We start from the raw sequence: 25,016 nt of genomic DNA, 5'->3' as shown, positions 1-25,016 counted from the left end.
TTCATACATTGTATGTTCAACATCTGTAATCCAGGCAAGTGGAGGGCTGTTGTCTCTCCAGTAACCAGTGAGTAACAGCACTGAGACGAGATTGCTAACTTACATTTCATATCTTGCTATGCTGTTGTCGTGTCGCTCATCAGCTTACCCAGTCTCACCGAGCCATCCCTCGCATTCAGCTAACGGCCTCTGCAAATGGAAATTCCCCTCAGACATTTTCACACGCAGCTAATACTGCACATAATGTGGAGCAGTTAGGAAAATCAACTATTCCTTAGCCTACAGCCATGGATCTGCAGATCTCTGTATTATTGCAATTGCAACTTTTCTCATGGAATCTTCAGTGGCTAACAGCTGTTTATATTACTGACACACACAGTAAGGCAAACCGGTTATCACGGTGTTGTATTCGGGACTGTTACTAGGGGATGCGTATAATTTACCGGCTGTCGGGATCCCGGAGGTTAGGATACCGATGCCAGAACACCGCCAGCTGGTAATGCCGCCAGTCGGAATCCTGGCGCAATAGGACTATTCCCACTCGTGAGTGTCCACGACACCCATAGAGTGGGAATAGATCCTGTGGCGAGCGCAGTGAGCCACTGAGCCTGCAGCATGGCAGCCTGCAAGGAGACACTTAGTGCTCGCCCCGCTGCCGACATTCACATTTTATTTTTGTTAATATGTTATAAGCCTTATTGTCTGTGTAATATAATATAATGGTACTGGACAGAGCTGGATATGGGGAAAGAAGCACAGGGTCAAGTTCCCTGGGCCTTCTCTCTCAGGGGACCGCCTATCCTTTAATCACAGCTGCAGTGCAGAGCAGGACTGCACTGCGAGCTGTAGAGAAGAGGGAGATGAAGCATGAGCGGGGGGTGGGGCTACATGGTACTGCAATGGGAGAGAGAAGGGGCGGAGCAATGATGTGTCAGTATAAATAAGGTTAAACTTATTTATACTGACACATCATTGTGGTACGGGGTGGTGTACCATGGACACTGGTTGTTATGGGGATAATGCCAGACGGAGGTTTCAATACAGCCCTCAGACATTTTCTTTAAATAAAATATTTAAATCTATTTAAAAATATATATATATATTTTTTAAAGTTAATTAAATGAAGAAGAAAAACCCTGTTAATTTCTGAACAGTTTTTTTGGAAATAAATAATTAAGAAATGGTTAAATAGTTTTCATTTTTGGCCACACTAGTGCTATCAGCGGCAGTGGCAGACCTACTGTTTTGGGGCCCTGAAGCTTGAACTGTTATAGGGTCCCTTCACAACCAGCAACAATAGGGTAACATCCAACAAGGTCCAAAGGGCCATGCTGCCCTTGCACGGAACTCAAGGCCCAAATGGAGGAGAATGGGGTGGTGGGGTGGAGTCCTTAAAAATGGGCCATACAGTGAGCCACTTCCTACCAGCCTGTGTCTGCAGAGACAGGTCAGGTATTTGGCACTGCGAGAGAGTCTGCGGGGGCAAATGTGGTGGGTGATGGGGTGAGATAGTCAGCAGGGCAGATGTGGTGGGTGACAGGATGAGAGTCTGTGGGGCAGGTCCAGCTCCTTCTCACCTTTCATTGCTCCCAGCCTCCTTCCTAGAACGGGCCCTCTCAGGCTCCACCATTCCTGGGAATGTCACAAAGAGAAGTTCTCCAGGCTGTCAGAAATTGTAATTTAAAACAGATACGTTTCACACTATTTACAGAGAGCAGTGTAGGTGTGGTACCCTCACACCTACACTGCTCCCACCTATATGACTCACACTAATGTACCCTCACACCTACACTACTCACACTAATGTATCCTCACACCTACACTACTCACACTAATGTACCCTCACACCTACACTACTCACACTAATGTACCCTCACACCTACACTACTCACACTAATGTACCCTCACACCTACACTACTCACACTAATGTAGCCCCACACCTACACTGCTCTCACATACAGAATGCTACAGTGCTCACAGCTACATAATTCCCAAGTATACAACTCACACAAATGTTCCCCCACACCTACACTACTCCCACCTATACGACTCACACTAATGCACCCTCACATCTACACTATTCCCACCTATACAACTCACACTAATGTACCCTCAGATCTACATTACTCCCACCTACACGACTCCCACTACTGTAGCCTCACACCTTCACTGTTCCCACCTATACAACTCACACTAATGTACCCTCACATCTACACTACTCCCACTTATACAACTCACACTACTGCACCCACACATCTACACTGCTCCGACCTATACGAATCACACTAATGTACCCTCACACCTATAAACATCTTAGTGATAATTGGTGGACCCCTTTCTTTGAAAGTAAAGCATTCATAACATAACCAGAAATAACGACACAGAGACTTGAATTTGGCAGAAAATTGCTAGCTATTTATTTGTCCCTAACCATTAGGAAACCTGTAATAAAAAGAGATTAATTTAAATATGCCGCTCCAGCTGGCATACGGTGGCGGCCCAAAAGAACGGCTCCTTAATCTAAATTAAACTTAAATAACTCAATCCTATAAATTTACTAAAAGCTTACCATAAACCGGTAATAGGTGACAACTCAACCCCCACAGTGACTACCCACCGCTCCTGGGTGCCCTGCCGCTGCCTTCCCGGACGGGTGGTCAAGCGGCCATAAGTCGATGGAGGTGAGTGCACCTAAACCACAACAAACTGTAAAACACTACAGTTTTCTCTACCATACGAAACTGCCGTTCTTTTCCGCCAATAAATAGCCAACGATAAAACAGCCAACAACTTAGAGCCAAAGCACCACGTGCCATCATTTCCAAACTACCAGGGCGGGTGGGTGGGAAACCGAGTCACCAAGAGACTTAAAATGGCTTCACCTTCCCTATATATATCAAGCCCTCCCCTTAAAGAAGGCTGTACTTTCCTTACAGCTAGGTCCACCCCTCCCCAGATGTTTAACCCTTTCCTCTCCTATGCAGTCAATACTCTCTTCCACTACTCCCACCTATACGACACAAACTAATGCACCCTCACATCTACCCTACTCCCACCTATACTATCCACACTAATGCACCCTCACATCTACCCTACTCCCACCTATACTACCCACACTAATGCACCCTCACAACTACACTACTCCCACCTATACACTCACACTAAGTTACCCTCACATCTACACTACTCCCACCTATTCAATTCACACTAATGTACCCTCACATCTACTCTAGTCCAACCTATATAACTCACACTAATGTACCCTTACATCTACATTACTCCCACCTACTGTATATACTACTCAAACTGATGTACCCTTACCCCCCTGTCTAAGCAACTCTCACTATTCTTGTTTCAGCTGTGTCCTCTTCCAATTAGAGTTTCTGCACTCTCGTGATCAGGATCCTCTTTACCTTTTTGCTTTTATATACACATTTATTTATTTTTTACCTTGTATGTCCTTGTTTATGTATATCCTGTTTTCCCCGGTGTGGCAACTTTAGCATTAATAATAATAATAAAATCACTAAATAATGTCCTTCTTATAATTGTTAACTGGACTTTGGATTGAGGCCTATTAAGAAGATACACACTGTAACTGAAAAATACATATTAAAGATACTGTGAAATAGATTTAATTTTGAATAAATGTGTTTTAGACGCTGTTAAAACTAGAGATGAGCGGGTTCGGTTTCTCTGAATCCGAACCCGCCCGAACTTCATGTTTTTTTTCACGGGTCCGAGCAGACTCGGATCCTCCCGCCTTGCTCGGTTAACCCGAGCGCGCCCGAACGTCATCATGACGCTGTCGGATTCTCGCGAGACTCGGATTCTATATAAGGAGCCGCGCGTCGCCGCCATTTTCACACGTGCATTGAGATTGATAGTGAGAGGACGTGGCTGGCGTCCTCTCCATTTAGATTATAAGAGAGAGAGATTTACTGGAGCTTAGGACTAGGAGGAGTACTGTAGAAGTGTAGAGAGTGCAGAGAGTTTACTAGTGAGTGACCACCAGACAGTGCAGTTTATTTAATATATCCGTTCTCTGCCTGAAAAAAGCGATACACACAGTGACTCAGTCACATACCATATCTGTGTGCACTGCTCAGGCTCAGCCCAGTGTGCTGCATCATCTATATATATTATATATCTGTCTGACTGCTCAGCTCACACAGCTTATAATTGTGGGGGAGACTGGGGAGCACTGCAGTGCCAGTTATAGGTTATAGCAGGAGCCAGGAGTACATAATATTATATAGTGAGTGACCACCAGACAGTGCAGTTTATTTAATATATCCGTTCTCTGCCTGAAAAAAGCGATACACACAGTGACTCAGTCACATACCATATCTGTGTGCACTGCTCAGGCTCAGCCCAGTGTGCTGCATCATCTATATATATTATATATCTGTCTGACTGCTCAGCTCACACAGCTTATAATTGTGGGGGAGACTGGGGAGCACTGCAGTGCCAGTTATAGGTTATAGCAGGAGCCAGGAGTACATAATATTATATTAAAATTAAACAGTGCACACTTTTGCTGCAGGAGTGCCACTGCCAGTGTGACTGACCAGTGACCTGACCACACTGACCACCAGTATAGTTAGTAGTATACTTATATTGTGATTGCCTGAAAAAGTTAAACACTCGTCGTGTGACTTCACTTGTGTGTTGTTGTTTTTTTTATTCTATAAAAATAAAACTCATTCTGCTGACAGACAGTGTCCAGCAGGTCCGTCATTATATAATATATAATATATACCTGTCCGGCTGCAGTAGTGATATATATATATTTTTTATATCATTTATCATCCAGTCGCAGCAGACACAGTACGGTAGTTCACGGCTGTGGCTACCTCTGTGTCTGCACTCGGCAGGCAGTCCGTCCATAATTGTATACCACCTAACCGTGGTTTTTTTTTCTTCTTTATACATACATACTACTACGACATCTCTTTATCAACCAGTCTATATTAGCAGCAGACACAGTACAGTACGGTAGTTCACGGCTGTGGCTACCTCTGTGTCTGCACTCGGCAGGCAGTCCGTCCTTAATTGTATACCACCTAACCTTTTTCTTTGCGTCATGTGCTGTTTGGGGAGGGTTTTTTGGAAGGGACATCCTGCGTGACACTGCAGTGCCACTCCTAGATGGGCCCGGTGTTTGTGTCGGCCACTAGGGTCGCTAATCTTACTCACACAGCTACCTCATTGCGCCTCTTTTTTTCTTTGCGTCATGTGCTGTTTGGGGAGGGTTTTTTGGAAGGGACATCCTGCGTGACACTGCAGTGCCACTCCTAGATGGGCCCGGTGTTTGTGTCGGCCACTAGGGTCGCTAATCTTACTCACACAGCTACCTCATTGCGCCTCTTTTTTTCTTTGCGTCATGTGCTGTTTGGGGAGGGTTTTTTGGAAGGGCCATCCTGCGTGACACTGCAGTGCCACTCCTAGATGGGCCCGGTGTTTGTGTCGGCCACTAGGGTCGCTAATCTTACTCACACAGCTACCTCATTGCGCCTCTTTTTTTCTTTGCGTCATGTGCTGTTTGGGGAGGGTTTTTTGGAAGGGACATCCTGCGTGACACTGCAGTGCCACTCCTAGATGGGCCCGGTGTTTGTGTCGGCCACTAGGGTCGCTTATCTTACTCACACAGCGACCTCGGTGCAAATTTTAGGACTAAAAATAATATTGTGAGGTGTGAGGTATTCAGAATAGACTGAAAATGAGTGTAAATTATGGTTTTTGAGGTTAATAATACTTTGGGATCAAAATGACCCCCAAATTCTATGATTTAAGCTGTTTTTTAGTGTTTTTTGAAAAAAACACCCGAATCCAAAACACACCCGAATCCGACAAAAAAAATTCGGTGAGGTTTTGCCAAAACGCGTTCGAACCCAAAACACGGCCGCGGAACCGAACCCAAAACCAAAACACAAAACCCGAAAAATTTCAGGCGCTCATCTCTAGTTAAAACCCTTGTTTACTGTATGAGAATATATACACTATAATTGGACATTTCTATTTTTTACCTTCTACATAAGGACATATAAATGGCATTGTATTTAGTTATAGGAATGCAGTCATTTAGTTGATATTAGGACATATTACACAACTGCTGCAAATATAAGAAAAGATCCCTTTGAGACTGCAAAATCCCACCAGTGAAGTGAAAACAGAAACTCTACAGGGGCAAACAGCAACCGGATGAATTTGGAGTCTGCTGCATAGCCGTCTTACTGAGGATTTAGGAGGCATCGTTGCCGGTTCTGCCGTGCTCTCAAGTAGAAGAGTTGGAGACCATTATATACCTTAGTGAGTATTCCCGAATCCCAAGTGTTCAATTTGAGAATCACTGTAGCTTTAGATACTATAACTTTGCCTGCTGGCTGACTCTGCTTAGCAAACACAACACTTACCTGTAAGGATAGAGCAAAATATACAAAATAAAACAATTGGCAGATAACCATTGTTTACGAAATACAGTATAAACTAAAAGGTGTACTGATCACCAGTCAGTTAGAAAACACATTACAAATTTCAATATGCCAACAAAACATTTACTGTTTCCTGGTCAATTGAGTAGCATCTGCAAGCCCTTTATTATAGAGGCCGCGGAGATGAGAGTCATGAAGTGTAATTAAAAAAAGCTGCCACTTTTTGGGCAAATTGAATTCTGAATACTACACTCCAGCGAAGAGAGTGCAGGGGAATAACTCTTGCAGTAATGGAAATGCCTCATCTTTACCTGAGAGTTGATCAGCGTACTGTACAGCAGTTACTCTTTCCCAAAGACTCTTCTTTATTCCTGCGAAAGAACACGTAGATGCAGGGAGCAGGCTGCGCTGGAAGCAAGCAGAATTGTATGGTAAGTGACTCTCAAGCCAAGCAATGGTATGTAACTTATATAACCTGTACAATGCTAGTCACACACTGTGGTCCTCAGAGTTACACAAAAATGCAATTTGCTACTTGCAATGTCAGTCTGAGACATACTGCGAAAACTGTCGCTACAGGCCTATGTTTTTGCTGCCATTCCCAGTTACCTCAGACAAAATGGACGGTTCTGGCCAGGGGTGTAGCAAGAGTGGCTCCGGTTGAGCTCGAGCTCCGGGCACAAGAAAAGTTAGAGGGCGCGCCGCTGCCTGACCCCCTCTCCCTCCGCCCGCTATCTTGCAGCCCGCTGTATAGACAGCTGCAGAGCAATAGGAGGAGAAGCAGAGGGGCGCATACTGACTCGGACTCAGAGATTAAGTATGGAACAGGGCAGGCCAAAGGCCACTGACAGTCAGTACATGCAAGAGGTCTTCTGCTCTTTTATATGTCCCACTGTGTGCTTGTAGCTGTGCAGTAAAGTTACTTCTGTCCTGCTACACCATTCTCTGTCCCCGCTGCAGCAGCACCTCTTTCTGACCCTGGTGCTGCAGCACCTCTTTCTGCCCCGGCTGCTGCAGCACCTCTTTCTGCCCCGGCTGCTGCAGCACCTCTTTCTGCCCCGGCTGCTGCAGCACCTCTCTCTGCCCCGGCTGGTACAGCTCCTCTCTCTACATTGATGTTGCAGCACCTCTCACTGCATAAGAAGCTGCAGAGTAACCTGTATAAGCGGCTCTACTGTGGTGTAACGTGTATAAACGGCTCTACTGTGGTGTAATGTGTATAAGCGGCTCTACTGTGTTGTGTAACGTCTATAAGGGGCTCTACTGTGTGGTATAACGTGAATAATGGACACTGCTGTGCAGTGTAATCTGAATTGGTACTATTCTGTGGCCATGCCCTTTTCCCATGAAGCCACGCCACTATATTTTTGCGCGCACTGTCCCTATTTTATGCATGGGGGGCGCCCAAAGAAAACTGAGCTCCACAAGGTCTAAAACCAGTCCTGTAACCAATTTAGTTTTTTTTTAATATTTTTTCTTTTCAAATTTAACATGCACCCAATTCAGTACAGGGGAGGGGGCGACCAAAACTTACCCTTGCTCTGGGCACCATGGCACCTAGCTACACCTCTGGTTCTGGCCAATTTATTTGCAAATTAATACTTACTGTGAGCAACTACAGTAATACACTCTGGCTCATCTGAACAATAAACGCTCGAGTAAATATCATCGGGCTGGTATTGGGATGCTGGTGGTCAGAATACAGACATCGGCATCCCGATGCGCAGGATCCTCACACCTATTAAGTATGATAATCCTAACCTCCTACCCCCCCCCCCCAGCTTAATCCTAACCTCCCCAGGTGGTCCCTAACCCCCCTCTTCCCCGCAGCTTAACCTCCCTTGGTGCTGCTGTCAAAGTCAGAAAAATATCTCTATACACACTGCCATATTTGCACCTCACACTGGTCCGCGCTGCGCATGCGTGCGCTCTCCCGTGAAGGCGCATACCCGCTGTTGCGTGCACCCGCTGGTGCACGGTATGCGTATTTACGGTAAAGTTTGTGTAGTCGTAGCGTGCGACTCAATCGTTACATATTTTTCACAAATAATGTATTTTATAGATCATGGTCCCTTTGATAGATTCTGAAAGTTTGGTTAATATAGAATGTTTATGAACAGAGGAGTCCCTCTTTGTTTGATACGAAGGGTCAGATAGGAGTAATACAGTGGTGTTTAGTATCCATCGGAAGAATATTTAATTAGAAATATTCCGGTGTTGGTTTGAAGCAGATCAATCGCTCGTGCGAATAGTTATGGACATAAGAAGTTTATGAACATTTACTTTATTTGCACTTTATTACTCATGCGGCGGGAAACCCAGTTTCCCTCCCACCTGAGCAGTTGGAAATAGTCACAGCCCACCTGTATGAATCAACCTATGACCTTTTGTTATAATGCGAAGCCGAATTCCTGTGTCCAATGAACAATGAGATTGTAGGGACCATTGAATTGTATTGTGTGTGGGGCATAAATAGCAGGCCGACCATATCCAACTTCACTCTCTTCAACGGTTCTCATTGCTGATAATCGGGAGCTGGATATCGAGGCGCATGCGATCGTTCCCCTTGTGCGTAAGTTCTCTCCGTAATCATATTGTCTTACTGTGAGCCATTTCTCTCTCTCCCTCTCTTCTCTTTCTCTCGTATTTTTCCTTGATTAGACTTGAATTGTATTGTATTGTATTTCCTGTGTAGTTATCTGGTTAGTTGGTTTATGTTATATTGTAGTGTATGCTTTGTACTGTGATTCCTTTTGCAAGTATAATAGTCATAATACACATAATAGGTTTCGGACCCTAAGCCCAGGTATCTGTGTATTCTTTATAGTGTTAAGTACTCCCTGAGCATCGGTGACACTCAAGCAGCTTTGTAGTTAATCAGGTTACACAAGGTTGCACTTACACTTTGTCTCTACATTAAGGTTTGCTGTGTATTTCATTGCTAAATGTATAGATATAAAGGTTTAACGTTGTGAGCGTCTGCATCGCTGGTGATCTCCTCGTGGTCCCGAGCGCTGCTACGCTATAGCGAATCATTACGATAAGTCAACAGCCAATAGTCTGCCTGCCTGCGATCACTTGGCCGTGAGTGAACGTGACGCCTGAGCGTCTCGATCACGGCTAAGCGATCGATACGCAACTTGCGTACCCTTACGGTACTTCTTACGTAGATAGCGTACAGTGTTCTTAGACCTCATAAAGGGTTATATACACGATAAATATTTAGCTTTATCAATTGGCGGCTCGTCCTGTCCTTCACATATCTGCACTAGGTAGATCAGCAGACATTATCCCTCAGCAAAGGGCGGGAGGTTGTCTCGTAGTGCTGACGGGATAAGCGTCTGCTTCGCTTAGATAAAAGAGTGCTGAAGGAATCCGGGAACCGGAGGTAAGAACAAAACGCTAGTGTCTTTTAAAACTGTTTATTTTTCTGTCTTGCGTACACACGCACGCACACATATATATCTGCATTTCCGTTTCATTTTCGTATATCATTCTCCTGTCTGCCAGTTTTATAGTTGATAAAAAAAGTGCCAAAAGAGATTTGCTGTTATTTCATAGTTTAAGAGTAAAGGTAATATAGTTAAAAGATAGACAAACACACAGTTTTGCCTGGGAGATAAGGCGAAGTCAGTGTGTTGTGTGGTAGATGACCAGGGATCATCTACATTGATAAAAATATAAATTGTGTTACGGTGGATCTTTGCTTTGCGTACACGTGTCCCTAACAAAAGACTTGTGTACGCAATCCAAAGGCGGACGCACGCAGCGTACATTACGCAACGGAGCGTCCGGTTACGCCCACGTAGCTCAAGTCACGATAAGTTGATTTTTAACGCAAAGCGGTAAATAGCGCCACAGGCGATAAATAACGCAAGTCTATTTTTGGAAATCCAAAATTTAAATTAACAGATCCTGCTCCTAATTGGTAACACAGCTGGGCTAAAGAAAAATTTCTGCGCAGAAATAGAAATAGAAGCAAAAGTGTACATGTGATGAGTGAGTGTTTTTGTATTACATAAGTTTATATAACTTAAAGGTTGAACCACAAGAAAAGTCGAGTACTCGTGAGGTACACGCGTGTAAGTGACGTGCACGGTGGCTAGGGAGGCATCCTTGGTTAAACATAATATTTGAGCATTAGAGTATAGCGGACCAGTATAGAACAAGACCAGGAGGTCAGACCAGGAGGTCGTACAGAACAAGACCAGGAGGTCATAGTAGACCAGCAGGTCCAGGTACAGTAAACAGGGAAGTCCGCTATACAGTTCAGAGGCACAACACCAAGAGAAGGGTTGGTGCAAGACCCATATAGGCCGTACAAGCTCTGGCTGAAGGAATTCGCAGTCGTAAGTTTCGATTCCATTGGTCTTTCCGTACACAAGCTTAGTTGTTTGTGTACTGAACGACTGGACCGCACGTAATTGTGTACAGTAGTTAGTAATCTGACCTAGTACCATTAGAGTAAAGGGGTCACAAACGCTATTTGTACATTCTGACGTGATTTGTGTAATTTTTTATTTTTCAAGAAGGGAAGTTCGCTGGTCACTCAGGAACTATCTGACAAACCTCACCTTTACTGGAAAGAGTAAGTGTTCTGCGGATAACCCTCGCATGTTCCAGTAAACAACGGTTTTTATAGGTGCCCTGGGTCGAGTGCGCCAGCACCATATCGGTGTGATCAGGTCGCATTGGTCGGCGTGGGCGAGTGAGTGGGGTACTCGGTAAACCGCCACCGTCAGCCTATTGTGAACAATCTGGTTTTCTGTAAGGGTTCGCTGAAGACCTTGATATAGAGATCAGAGGTAGAGCAAGCAACGCCTGCAGAGTTAGGGGGCCAGTTGTTCAGGTAGGGGGCGATCAACCTCGGTTCGGGTTGATTCAGTGGTCCGACCAATTGGGTCGGCCAGGTATATCATGTGTGAGAAATATGGAAGTCACACAGAGGTTTTATGTGATGAATGGGAGAGAATGACGGTACAAGACCGGGAGAAATTCCCAAGAATAGGTAGCTTCAGCCCAGAGGTGTTACAAAATTTAAGGAGGAGGATATGTCTCATAAAATCAACAAAGAGACGAGTTCAGCATTATGATTATTTACAGTTGTGGTAACAGGAAGGTGAGATACAGAGAGGTTTGGCTCAGGCGGCGGGATCTGGCTCTAACAGAAAACTGATTGCCACGGCCCCGCCGCCACCATATATATCAGGAGAGAAGTTGATTACGGAGAAAGACGCACTAAAGTGTAACACAAAATCACTTAGTAACTGTGTAAATGTTAATGATAATGTTAACCCATTAACCCATGCAAGTATTAACCCGTGCAAGTTGTACCCTGTTTTGAACTTTCCTCAGGAGTGTGATCAAGAGGACGAAGCGACAACGATTTCAGCGCTCTCTCTAGCAGCCACCATAGCAGAGACCACAGTAGGCACAGCAACACCCACGAGATTAGTAAAGGCCCCTAGCGGAGGGATAGGTGAGGTCGTATCAACTGGTAAGTACGGCACCATGCATTATGCTGAGACTATTTCACCACAAGCTGTAGAATCTACACAGAATGAGGTTGTTAGAATTACTCCTGTTAGGGTAATAGCAGTTCCCAATGGGAAAACAGATGTATCAGGAGCCACTCCCATTAGGAACATTGCCATGTACAGCCCATTTTCCCGAATGGAATTAAGGACCATAGTGTCTGAATTCCCTGACCCTAGAAAAGATTTAGTTGCCAGCCAAAAATACATCACAGACTTAGGAAACACTTTAGAGCCCAATAATAAAGATTGGCAGATATTGCTAAAAGCTTGTTTACCCTCCAATGTCGACTCAGCTCAATTTTTAGCTGATTGTGGACTAGATCTGGATGTACCTCTTACAGATGTGTACAACAAAGATAACGTAAGAAGGATAAACTTACAGTTAAAGGAGCATTTCCCAGCAGTTGTTAAATGGAACAAAATATTTTCCATTAAACAAAAAGAGTCAGAAACAGCTGCAGAATATTTTCACCGGGCACTATTAGAAATGGCAAAGTACACTGGTATAGAGGACATTAGGACAAATCCAAACCATCGAGAAGTAGCAGTATCTGTACTAATGGATGGTTTGAAGGAAACATTAAAGGCAAGGGTACAGACCACGCAACCATGTTGGCGAGGTCTGTCAGTGTCCACTTTGAGAGAGGCTGCTATTGATCACGACCGAAACATCTCCAGACACAGGGAGTCGCAGAGTGATAAGCTAATGTCAGTAAGTATACAGGCTCTGACCACAAAGCAGCCTGCGTATGTACCATCCAACCCTGTGGGTAAGTCAACTATGATAACATGTTATTCTTGTCAAAGACAGGGACACTATGCACGAGACTGTAGAGCGAAAAATTCGCAAAGATCATACCAACCCCCTAGACAACGACACGACACACGACATTGGGAGCAAGGTCCGCAGAAACGGAGTTATGAGCCACATACAGGGGAAACAAAAAGATATCCCCCAAACAGAGACTGGCATGCCTCTGGTAGTTCCCAACTATCTCCCTCACAAATAGTTGCTGCCAGCGGGATTCAGGGAGGTCACCATACCCAATAGGGGTGTGGCCATACCTGTAATCTGCAGCCAGTGAAATTGATTGCCAACCTTGAAAGTGAACCCGAGGTCGCAATTAATGTAGCTGGTAAAACTTTAAACTTTCTTGTAGACACAGGGGCGGCCAAGTCAGTGATAAATTCGACAGTGGGCATGAGAACCACTGGTAGGACAATTCCAGCCATGGGAGTAACAGGAGTAGTCCAGCACTACCCTGTTAGCAAACCAGCCGAGATTACAATAGGGCCTTTGCATACCAAGCATTCCTTTTTGCTGGCTGCATCGGCACCAACCAATCTCCTGGGAAGAGACTTACTGTGTAAAATGGGGTGCGTCATTTATTGTACTCCTGAAGGTGTATTCTTGGACATACCTGAGAATCACGCTCAGGAAGTGCGAGACACGTTAGACTCCCCATCAAAATTAATGTCACATACCATTATGACAAATAGGAATCCATCCCAAGTAGAAGAGATGACATCTCAGATACCAGAGTCACTTTGGACAAAAGACGGACAGGACACTGGATTAATGGCAAACGTAGCTCCAGTAGTTGTACAAGTAAAAGATGGTAGGATAGCTCCAAAAATCCCACAGTATCCTCTGAAGCCAGAGGTGGAGTTAGGAGTTTACCCAGTAATAGAGCGCTTGCTACAACAGGGCATTCTGGTAAGAACGTCCAGCACTGCCAATAGTCCCATCTTCCCTGTTAAGAAGAGTGGGGGGAGGGGTTACAGGCTAGTGCAGGATCTAAGGGGGATTAACAAAATAGTTGAGAGTCAGTTCCCCGTAGTGCCAAATCCAGCTGTCATCCTAATGCAAATCCCTCCCACTGCCAAATTTTTCACTGTTATTGACCTCTGCTCCGCTTTCTTTTCGGTACCTCTGCACCCTGACAGCCAATATTTGTTTGCATTCACATACAGAGGAGTCCAATACACGTGGACTCGATTGCCCCAAGGTTTCATAGATAGTCCAAGTATATTTTCTCAGGCTTTGCATGATTGTTTACAGTCTTTCCAACCAGACAGTGGATCAGTATTGATACAGTATGTGGACGATTTATTACTGTGTTCAGATTCACTGGAAGCATCTCTGAAGGATACGAAACAGCTCCTGTTTCATCTTTCAGACACCGGACACAAGGTGTCCAAAGACAAGTTGCAATTATGCCAAACTAAGGTAAAATATTTGGGACACTGTCTAACACAAGGACTGAGACACCTGACCGCTGATAGAATCCAAGCAATTAGAGACATGACCCTGCCACAAACCCAGCAACAGATCAGAACGTTTTTAGGAATGTGTGGGTATTGCCGTAATTGGATCCCAGGGTTTTCCATTTTAGCGTTACCTTTGCAGGAAATGGTCTCCTCGAACAAACCTGATAGGATTTCGCATACAGACGAGTCCGAAACAGCATTTGAGAGACTCAAACAGTGCCTAACGCAGGCACCAGCACTAGGTATGCCAGACTATGGGAAACCCTTTGAACTATACGGAACAGAAAGTGCTGGTTGCGCGGCAGGCGTACTAACCCAAAAACACGGTGATGCCAGCAGGCCAGTTGCATACTACAGCGCTCAGCTAGATACGGTAGCGCGATCCCTCCCCACATGCTTGCGAAGCGTTGCTGCGATAGCATTGCTAGTGACAAAAAGCGAAGATGTCATGCTAGGCCACAACCTCACAATCCATACGCCACATGCGGTATCAGCCTTATTGAATTCTGCCCAAACCAGACACGTCTCATCAGCGAGGTTTACAAGATGGGAATTAGCACTAATGGCCCCCGTAAACATCACCATAAGGAGATGCAGTGCATTAAATCCTGCAACATATCTCCCAGGTGTGCCTGGTCAGGCACAAAGGGTGGAAGGTGAGAGTGCTGGGGAAGGAGGATTTAATACAAAGGAAGATACACATGATTGTATGGAATATTTGACCCAAAATTTTACCGCAAGGCCTGACATCAGTGACAACCCACTGGAAGATGCAGAACTCACGTTCTACACGGACGGTAGTTGTCACAGACAGTCAGACTCGGGAGACTTGTGTACTGGATACGCAGTCGTAGATGACCAAGACACCATAGAAGCGGAACCGCTAGGCCCACCTCACTCAGCCCAGGTTGCTGAACTGGTCGCCCTAACCAGAGCATGTGAATTGGCTAAGGGTAAGTCAGCCAATATCTACACCGATTCTAGATACGCATTCGGGGTAGTCCATGATTTCGGAGCCCTATGGCGCCTCAGAAATTTCATGACGGCAGCTGGTACACCGGTAGCGCATGCAGCTCACATAAAAAGGCTTCTAACAGCGATACAGGAACCCGACAGAGTGGCTGTTATCAAATGTAAAGCACACACATATAGCCAAGACCCGGTATCACTTGGTAACAGCCGAGCAGACGAAGCTGCTAAGTTAGCAGCTGCTACCCCCATACAGACAGACACCACACAACTGATGGTATTCAATACCATCAACACACAGAAGTTGTGTAAAATGCAAAATTTGTGTTCCACACAGGAAAAGGCAGTCTGGAAGGCAAAGGGATGTGGCCAAGAGTCCTCAGGACTCTGGACGGATGGACATGGTAAACCAGTGGCCCCCAGAGCATATCTTCCATGTCTGGCTGAAGCAGCTCACGGGCTGACTCATCTAGGCAAGGAGGGAATGTGCAAATTGGTAAGAGCCTATTGGTGCGCCCCAGGATTCTCCTCTCATGCGAGTAAAAGAGCAATGTCATGCCTTACCTGTCTGAGAAAGAATATTGGAAAGGCAATACCTACAGAACCATCCCATATCCCACCTGCCGGCGGCCCTTTCCAGGTAATACAAATTGACTTCATTCAATTACCCCCTTGTCGGAATTTGAAATATGTACTTGTTTGTATAGATGTTTTCTCGAATTGGGTCGAAGCATTTCCTGCAGCTACAAATACCGCTATGTTTACAGCTAAGAAAATTGTGCAGGAATTTGTATGTAGATATGGTATCCCTAGAATAATCGAAAGTGATAGGGGTACCCATTTTACAGGTGATGTCTTTCAAGGAATGTGTAAGTTGATGGGAATTGATAGCAAGCTGCACACTCCGTACCGTCCACAGGCGAGTGCGAAGGTCGAAAGAGTGAACAGCACTATTAAAAATAAATTGAGTAAAGTGATGGCAGAGACAGGATTGACATGGCCAGAAGCTTTACCCATTGTATTGTACAGTATCAGAACCACTCCCAGGTCCCCTCTTAATCTGTCCCCCTTTGAAATCTTATTTGGTCGACAACCGCATGTCATGATTAACCCTCAGGATGATTTGAAATGTAACAATGAAGTAACTGTAAAGTACTTGATTAACATGAGTAAACAGTTAAGGAATCAAAATGATAATCTAAAGTTGGTGATTCCTGATCTACCTGATAGTAATTGTCATGACATTGAACCTGGGGATTATGTAATGATACGAAATTTTCTACGCTCAGGTTGCCTTATTGACAGATGGGAAGGACCATACCAGGTCTTATTGACTAGCACTACAGCATTGAAGGTTGCTGAGAGAGAGACTTGGGTCCATTCATCCCACTGCAAGAAGGTTGCTGATCCAGAGAAGTCCCGTGATAAGGAACAGACGGTAGAGGTTGTATCACTGGAGTGTCTGTTCCAGGAGGACTGAGGCGGCACCTGAGCCTTGAAGACCGAGAGCTGTTGTCGACTCCCCACTCCCTTTTATTGTTTTTTTTCCACTTCCCATCCCCTCTCCCTCAAATGTATTTTTCCTCCTTCTCATTCTTCTTCGTCTCCTCCTCAAAGATGGACTTGCCCCAAGAGACTGTGATCCGGATTTTCCTGTTGACCATGATGTTGACCAGAGCAGTCTGTTCCGGCGAGAGTACCATGGAGGTCGATAGAGGTTCTGGAATGAGTTCTGATGATAAAGATGGAGGCGTAGTTTTCCAAGATCAACCTAACCAACTAGCAAAGGCGAGTATCAGAAAACGATCCGATAGCATTGACCATAGAAGAAATTGTGACGGATTGTTAGCTGAAGAAAATTGTATCTGTCGGCTCTGTAACAATGTCATTGAAGATGGGTGCATTAAGAAATGCCAATCCAGTTTTAATATCCATATGGACCGGCATCCATTGAGTGATTATCACTCCTTAGTGGGTAATGTATTAAACAAAACAGATTGTTGGGTATGCTCTCAAGTACCTCAGGGTCATAGCAAATCAGGGCTAGTACCATTTCCTTTAACGATAGGGGAGGTACTTGAGTTAAATGGTGGGAGACCGGTGGACCGGAGGTTTAATATCTCCAGCCCTCCTAGTTTGAAGCTCCACCAATACCACGTGGATAGGTCCCTATTATGTTTTAACATCTCCAATCCCAGAAAGCCGGGAAATTGGGAAGTATCATGGAGTAACCACACCATGACCTTTTCACATAGAGCAGATAGAATGCCTACAGATACAGAGCTTGTACGCCACATAGCCAGTAGAGGAAAATCTTTCCGGTATAGATACACCTTAGGAAATAGGATTACTAGAGTTGGAGAAGTACCACCAGGATACTGTGCACATATCGTACAACCTGATACGTGCATTAAGCAGATGGAAGAATTAGGGCTAGGAGATTTCACCTGGAAGGTGTGTAATATGGTAATGTCTTTCTCCGTCCCATATGTTCTCCCCGATGATGCATATTTCATATGCGGGAGAAAGGCGTACAAGTGGCTTGCCCCAAACTCTGAAGGATTGTGTTATATTGGAAGAGTATTGCCTGAAGTAATGACTGTAACTCATGATAAAATGAAAGACATACACCGTGGTGCCCAAGCTCCTTATACTCACACTCATTACGAGCACCTCGTTAAAAGACAACTGTCAGAAAGGTTAGAGCATCCGGCCTCTGATCTGATCCATGAATCCACCGGGATTCAGGTTCTGGTGGCGTTAGATTTCACTCGCACCGCTCGAGGAGTGATGAATTATAGATACATTTCCGCACTCGCCAATTTGTTAGATAATATCACTGAAATGTATGATGGAAGAGAACTTCAAGCTTATAAAACAGAACTGGTACAGCATAGAATGGTTCTTAATTACCTCACAGCAGTGACAGGCGGATATTGTGTTACATTGGCAACACAGTACGGCGTGAAGTGTTGCACGTATATCACAAATAGCACCGAGGATCCGGTAGAGGTCATAGACCAAAAGATGGACGATATTCTCCAATTAAAGTGGGAATTTCGCCGAAAACACAATCTCACTCTTGCTGCTGTAGGTAATGAGCTGACTGGTTGGGTGTCATGGTTGAACCCGCGAAATTAGTTCTCTGGTTTAGGAGACTGGGCTCAAGGAGTCATAATGGATGTTGGGAAGTTTCTACTATGTATCTTAGGTGTCGTTATATCGATTGGATTGATATTTAGATGCGGGCAGGCTTTAATGAGGTGCAAACAAAGTACCAGAGTGATGAGTTTGAGGAGTGAGGAAACTGTAATTAACCTGGATTTGATTTACGACCCAACGATAGAAACAATGATGTGATGAAAATGCGATTTCTACGGTCCGTTTCTTTCACCTGTTTTTCTGGTTTTTCTCCAAGATAACAAGACCCCCTTGGACGAGGAAGTTGATGAGACGCTATACAGACAACGGATAGACCAAAGAAGAAGTTTTGACCACTTGAGATATGGACACTTGATGAACTTTGCCATGGATCCCCAGTTTCCCTAGAATTCTTAAAATTACGCTAGCCCAACATTTTTTGTAAATCTAATGGCATTGACAAAGCTTATTGCTCACGCTTAATGAGCAAAACAGCGCAAAGAAGACGACTTTCAACTGATACCGAACAAAACTTCAACCGACAGATGTACATTAACCTGACATAGAATACCACCGCATTTACCGTAATTATGTCTTTTCTTCATTTCTACAACCCTCAGGTAATGACACACATAGTATAGGGAATACAGGCACAGATATCAGCAATCACATATTCCCCCATTCATGTATCATCAACTAAAATGTGCTCCCCATTTTGTTCAAAATCCGAAAAGAGCTCGGTAAAGTTTGACAGCCCATCCACAGACCTGTACCACGGGATAAGAAGGAATTCAAATGTATACTTCGCAATACCTCGAAGCTTGATTTACAACACGTACGGCACGATGATACATGACCCCCCAAACATGGACTCATACACACATGCTTCTGCTATCACACTAGGTCATACCTTCTTCACACCTACTCCTCTCTCCTCCCTCACCCAACCATGGAAATGAATTAACCCCTGACATATATTTTTCTCCTTTTTGAAATGTTTTAGAAGGTGGCAGTTATTATTGACTGCCAAAGGGTGGACTGTCAAAGTCAGAAAAATATCTCTATACACACTGCCATATTTGCACCTCACACTGGTCCGCGCTGCGCATGCGTGCGCTCTCCCGTGAAGGCGCATACCCGCTGTTGCGTGCACCCGCTGGTGCACGGTATGCGTATTTACGGTAAAGTTTGTGTAGTCGTAGCGTGCGACTCAATCGTTACATATTTTTCACAAATAATGTATTTTATAGATCATGGTCCCTTTGATAGATTCTGAAAGTTTGGTTAATATAGAATGTTTATGAACAGAGGAGTCCCTCTTTGTTTGATACGAAGGGTCAGATAGGAGTAATACAGTGGTGTTTAGTATCCATCGGAAGAATATTTAATTAGAAATATTCCGGTGTTGGTTTGAAGCAGATCAATCGCTCGTGCGAATAGTTATGGACATAAGAAGTTTATGAACATTTACTTTATTTGCACTTTATTACCCATGCGGCGGGAAACCCAGTTTCCCTCCCACCTGAGCAGTTGGAAATAGTCACAGCCCACCTGTATGAATCAACCTATGACCTTTTGTTATAATGCGAAGCCGAATTCCTGTGTCCAATGAACAATGAGATTGTAGGGACCATTGAATTGTATTGTGTGTGGGGCATAAATAGCAGGCCGACCATATCCAACTTCACTCTCTTCAACGGTTCTCATTGCTGATAATCGGGAGCTGGATATCGAGGCGCATGCGATCGTTCCCCTTGTGCGTAAGTTCTCTCCGTAATCATATTGTCTTACTGTGAGCCATTTCTCTCTCTCCCTCTCTTCTCTTTCTCTCGTATTTTTCCTTGATTAGACTTATTGTATTGTATTTCCTGTGTAGTTATCTGGTTAGTTGGTTTATGTTATATTGTAGTGTATGCTTTGTACTGTGATTCCTTTTGCAAGTATAATAGTCATAATACACATAATAGGTTTCGGACCCTAAGCCCAGGTATCTGTGTATTCTTTATAGTGTTAAGTACTCCCTGAGCATCGGTGACACTCAAGCAGCTTTGTAGTTAATCAGGTTACACAAGGTTGCACTTACACTTTGTCTCTACATTAAGGTTTGCTGTGTATTTCATTGCTAAATGTATAGATATAAAGGTTTAACGTTGTGAGCGTCTGCATCGCTGGTGATCTCCTCGTGGTCCCGAGCGCTGCTACGCTATAGCGAATCATTACGATAAGTCAACAGCCAATAGTCTGCCTGCCTGCGATCACTTGGCCGTGAGTGAACGTGACGCCTGAGCGTCTCGATCACGGCTAAGCGATCGATACGCAACTTGCGTACCCTTACGGTACTTCTTACGTAGATAGCGTACAGTGTTCTTAGACCTCATAAAGGGTTATATACACGATAAATATTTAGCTTTATCACTGCCTAAGACTAACCCCTGTCTTCCCCGCGGCCTAACCCTAACTTCCCTGGGTGCAGCCTAACCCCCCTCTTCCCCGCAGCCTAAACCTAACCTCCCTGGGTGCTGCCTAAGCCTAACCCCCCTCTTCCCTGCAGCCTAACCCTAACCTCCCTGGATGCTGCCTAACCCCCCTCTTCCCCGCAGCCTAACCCTAACCTCCCTGTGTGCTGCCTAAGCCTAACCCCGCTCTTCCGCGCAGCCTAACCCTCACCTCCCTGGATGCTGCCTAACCCCCCTCTTCCCCGCAGCCTAACCCTAACCCAGAGCCGGCCTTAGGCATTGGCAAACTAGGCAAATGCCTAGGGCATTTGGTATGCTTAGGGGCACCTGCAGCTTCTGCTGATTAAAATGATATTCTGTGTGTGACTGCGGCTGTGTCTGCATACGAAACGCTACGTTGCAGTGTATTCCTGGAAATCACTTTAATGTAGCATTTCATATGCAGATACAGCCGCAGTCGCACACAGAATATAGGCATGCTTCATATAATTTTAATCAGCAGAAGCTGCTTGTGCGTCCTAGCCACATTGTAATGAAAATTAGATGCATTTTCATAAACAAAAAGCGCCCGACGTTAGCAGAGCTGCCAGCTGACTCATGCCAGGCATCTCCTGCAGAACTAGCGGCGGTGCTATGGGGCACCAGCCAAAATCTTGCCTAGGGCATCATGTTGGTTAGGGCCGGCTCTGCCCTAACCTCCCTGGATGTTGCCTAAGCCTAACCTCCTTCCCACACTGCCTAACCCTTCCCTGCCCCGGCAGACTTACAGTCGGATTCCAGCAGCGGCATTGTGATCGATGTTGGGATCCTGGCATCGGTACTCTCACCAGTGTCGGCATTCCAACGTCAGTAGTCCTACTTCCAGCATCCCGAACACCGGCATTCAAACCGCATCCCATATCATCATAACGTAGTAGTCTAAATTGGGCCCTGTTTTGTGCTGTAACCATAAGGATGCATGTGCAGAGCAGCCATCAGGAAACGTGCAGACTGGAATTATTGGCCGCTGGCATCTGATGCTATCCCTGCATCCACCTCTAAATCAGGCCCTTTGTGCGGTAATCATCAGGACGCACGCGCAGACTGGAAACATTGTCCGCTTGTGTCTGATACTATCCCTAGATCCAGCTCTGAATCAGGTCCTGTATGTTTTACTTTATTATTTTTCTCTCTCAGTGCTACATGCTTTCACCTTTGCCATAAAGCGGGGCAGAGTGTTTAATTTCTTGTTCTTTGGTAATGAAGGAGTTTGAGTTCACTTTAGAAGCCTCATCCAGCAATACCATGCCTTAGGATGCTAATAAAAAAAAATCATTTTTGTTTTGCTTCATTTATTGCGGCAATTGCTTTCCTTATAAAAAATACTATGAGACATTTAATTTAGGTTTGAATCATTACTGTACAATACAATAACATATTTAATTATGCTATATGCTATAAAAAATATTCCATTACCCATTCTTCAATTTATAACCATCAGCGGAGTAGATTTTTCCAGGAGGTCATTGTGAGATGGGTTATGGGTCGTAGGATTGCCCATAAATAAATCATCTATAAAATTACATTGTGGGCATTACACCGAATTTGCATTGAAGTGAAAAATGAAATTTAATTTTACGGGAACTTCGGGAAGTATTATATACAGTACATCCAGAAAGGAAGCGAGCAGGAGCATTTACAGTGGGCAATCATTAAGAATTGGACAAGCCACCATGACCATCAGATAGACGGACCACCCTTGAAGCTGTAGTAGAGATGGATTCACTATCGATGTTGCATGCTGTGGAGCGATTTTCTGCCATTGCGCATGTGCCTAAGCCAAACTGATGTCTTGTGACAACAGTCGCAGAGAGGATTTATCGGTAAAGTGAGAGACAGGTGGAGGGCGTTTGTGGGAGGTAATGGGGAGTAGCGATGCAGGTGTGTTGCAAACTTTCCTGGGCGAGTCACAGCTTGTGACTACCATCCTGTACACAATTACAAATGGCTGCAGCATCGTTTTCTGATGGCCTTGCCCATGCTACATGAACATACAGTATAGTTCACACAAAATAAATCCAAGCGCTACTAAGCCACCAAGCTCGTTTCGTCAATTGTTTTTTATATATATATATATATATATATATATATATATATCTATATCATGCAGCTCCCAATGGGGCAGTACTGCTCCGCCCACCAAAAAAACTCCTTTTAAGATAAATAGTTACCCAGGGAGCGCAATCAACAATTTATTACAATTAAAAAATATATATAAAAGCTAGAGATGTGCACCGGAAATTTTTCGGGTTTTGTTTTTTGTTTTTGGATTCGGACGCGTTTTGGCAAACCTCCCTGAAATGTTTTTTTTTCGGGTTCGGGTGTGTTTTGGATTCGGGTGTTTTTTTTCAAAAACCCCTCAAAAACAGCTTAAATCATAGAATATGGGGGTAATTTTGAATTTGATCCCATAGTATTATTAACCCCAATAACCATAATTTCCACTCATTTCCAGTCTATTCTGAACACCTCACACCTCACAATATTATTTTTAGTCCTAAAATTTGCACCGAGGTCGCTGGATGACTAAGCTAAGCGACCCAAGTGGACGGCACAAACACCTGGCCCATCTAGGAGTGGCACTGCAGTGTCAGACAGGATGGCACTTAAAAAAATTAGCCCCAAACATCACATGATGCAGAGATAAATAAAAAAAAGAGGTGCAAGATGGAATTGTCCTTGGGCCCTCCCACCCACCCTTATGTTGTATAAACAGGACATGCACACTTTAACAAACCCATCATTTCAGCCACAGGGTCTGCCACACGACTGTGGCTGAAATGACCAAATTCATTGTATGAGCAAAACATGGGACGTGCTGGAATTTGCACACATGTAATGCACGCACAATATTGGCGGCGTTGTCCGATGTCACAAACCCCCAGTAGAGTCCAATTGGGGTAAGCCAATCTGCGATGATGCTCCTCAGTTTCCGTAAGAGGTTGTCAGCTGTGTGCCTCTTATGGAAAGCGGTTATACAAAGCGTAGCCTGCCTAGGAACGAGTTTGCGTTTGCGAGATGCTGCTACTGGTTCCGCCGCTGCTGTTGTTGCTGCGGGAGTGGGCTGTCACAGTGGGCTGTCACAGTCATATAGTCCTTAGTCTGCCCCTGCTCCACTTGTCCACATGTCCGTGGTTAAGTGGACATTGGGCACAACTGCATTTTTTAGGACACTGGTGACTCTTTTTCTGACGTCTGTGGACATTCTCGGTATCGCCTGCCTAGAGAAGTGGAACCTAGATGGTATTTGATACTGGGGACACACTACCTCAAGCAATTATCTAAGTCCTTGTGAACTAACGGCGGATACCGGATGCACGTCTAACACCAACATAGTTGTCAAGGCCTGAGTTATCCGCTTTCTAACAAGATGACTGCTGTGATATTTCATCTTCCTTGCAAAGGACTGTTGGACAGTCAATTGCTTACTGGAAGTAGTACAAGTGGTCTTCCGACTTCCCCACTGGGATGGCGATCGACTCCCAGCAGCAACAACAGCAGCGCCAGCAGCAGTAGGCGTTACACTCAAGGATCCATCGAAGGAATCCCAGTTAGGAGAGGACTCGTCAGACTTGCCAGTGACATGGCCTGCAGGACTATTGGCGTTCCTGTCTAAGGAGGAAATTGACACTGAGGGAGTTGGTGGTGTGGTTGCAGGAGCTTGAGGTTGAGGAGCAGAGGAAGAAGGGATTTAGTTGTCAGTGGACTGCTTTCGCTGTCACCCAAAGTTTTTGAACTTGTCAATGACTTCTGATGAATGCGCTCCAGCAGAGCCGGCCATAGGCATAGGCAAACTAGGCAATTGCCTAGGGCATTTAATATGCCTAGGGGCATCATCAGCTTCTGCTGATTAAAATTATATGCGACATGCCTATATTCTGTATGTAGTGTCATGATCCTGACTGTAGTTTTCATATTTGGTGACTTACCTCTGCCATCTCGGTCCTGGATCCTGCATCTTTCTGCTCACTGGGATAAACAGCTTGCCAATACCATGAGTTTCCTGAGTTTTCTGCCTGGAAGGTAATAGTTAACGAGCTCCACCTGTGGTGATCTTCTGTGTGAGTCTGAATTCAGCAATCTGAAGTTTAGGCCTAAAAGCCAGCATCCTCTGTTTGCAGAAGTTCAGGTTTCAGTGTTCTCTCGGCCTGCTAGGCCTCACTCCACA

Source organism: Pseudophryne corroboree, chromosome 3 (genome assembly GCF_028390025.1).
Source record: "Pseudophryne corroboree isolate aPseCor3 chromosome 3, aPseCor3.hap2, whole genome shotgun sequence".
NCBI lineage: Eukaryota > Metazoa > Chordata > Amphibia > Anura > Myobatrachidae > Pseudophryne > Pseudophryne corroboree.
The sequence above is the reverse complement of the archived record's forward strand: the minus strand, read 5'-3'. Positions refer to the sequence as shown.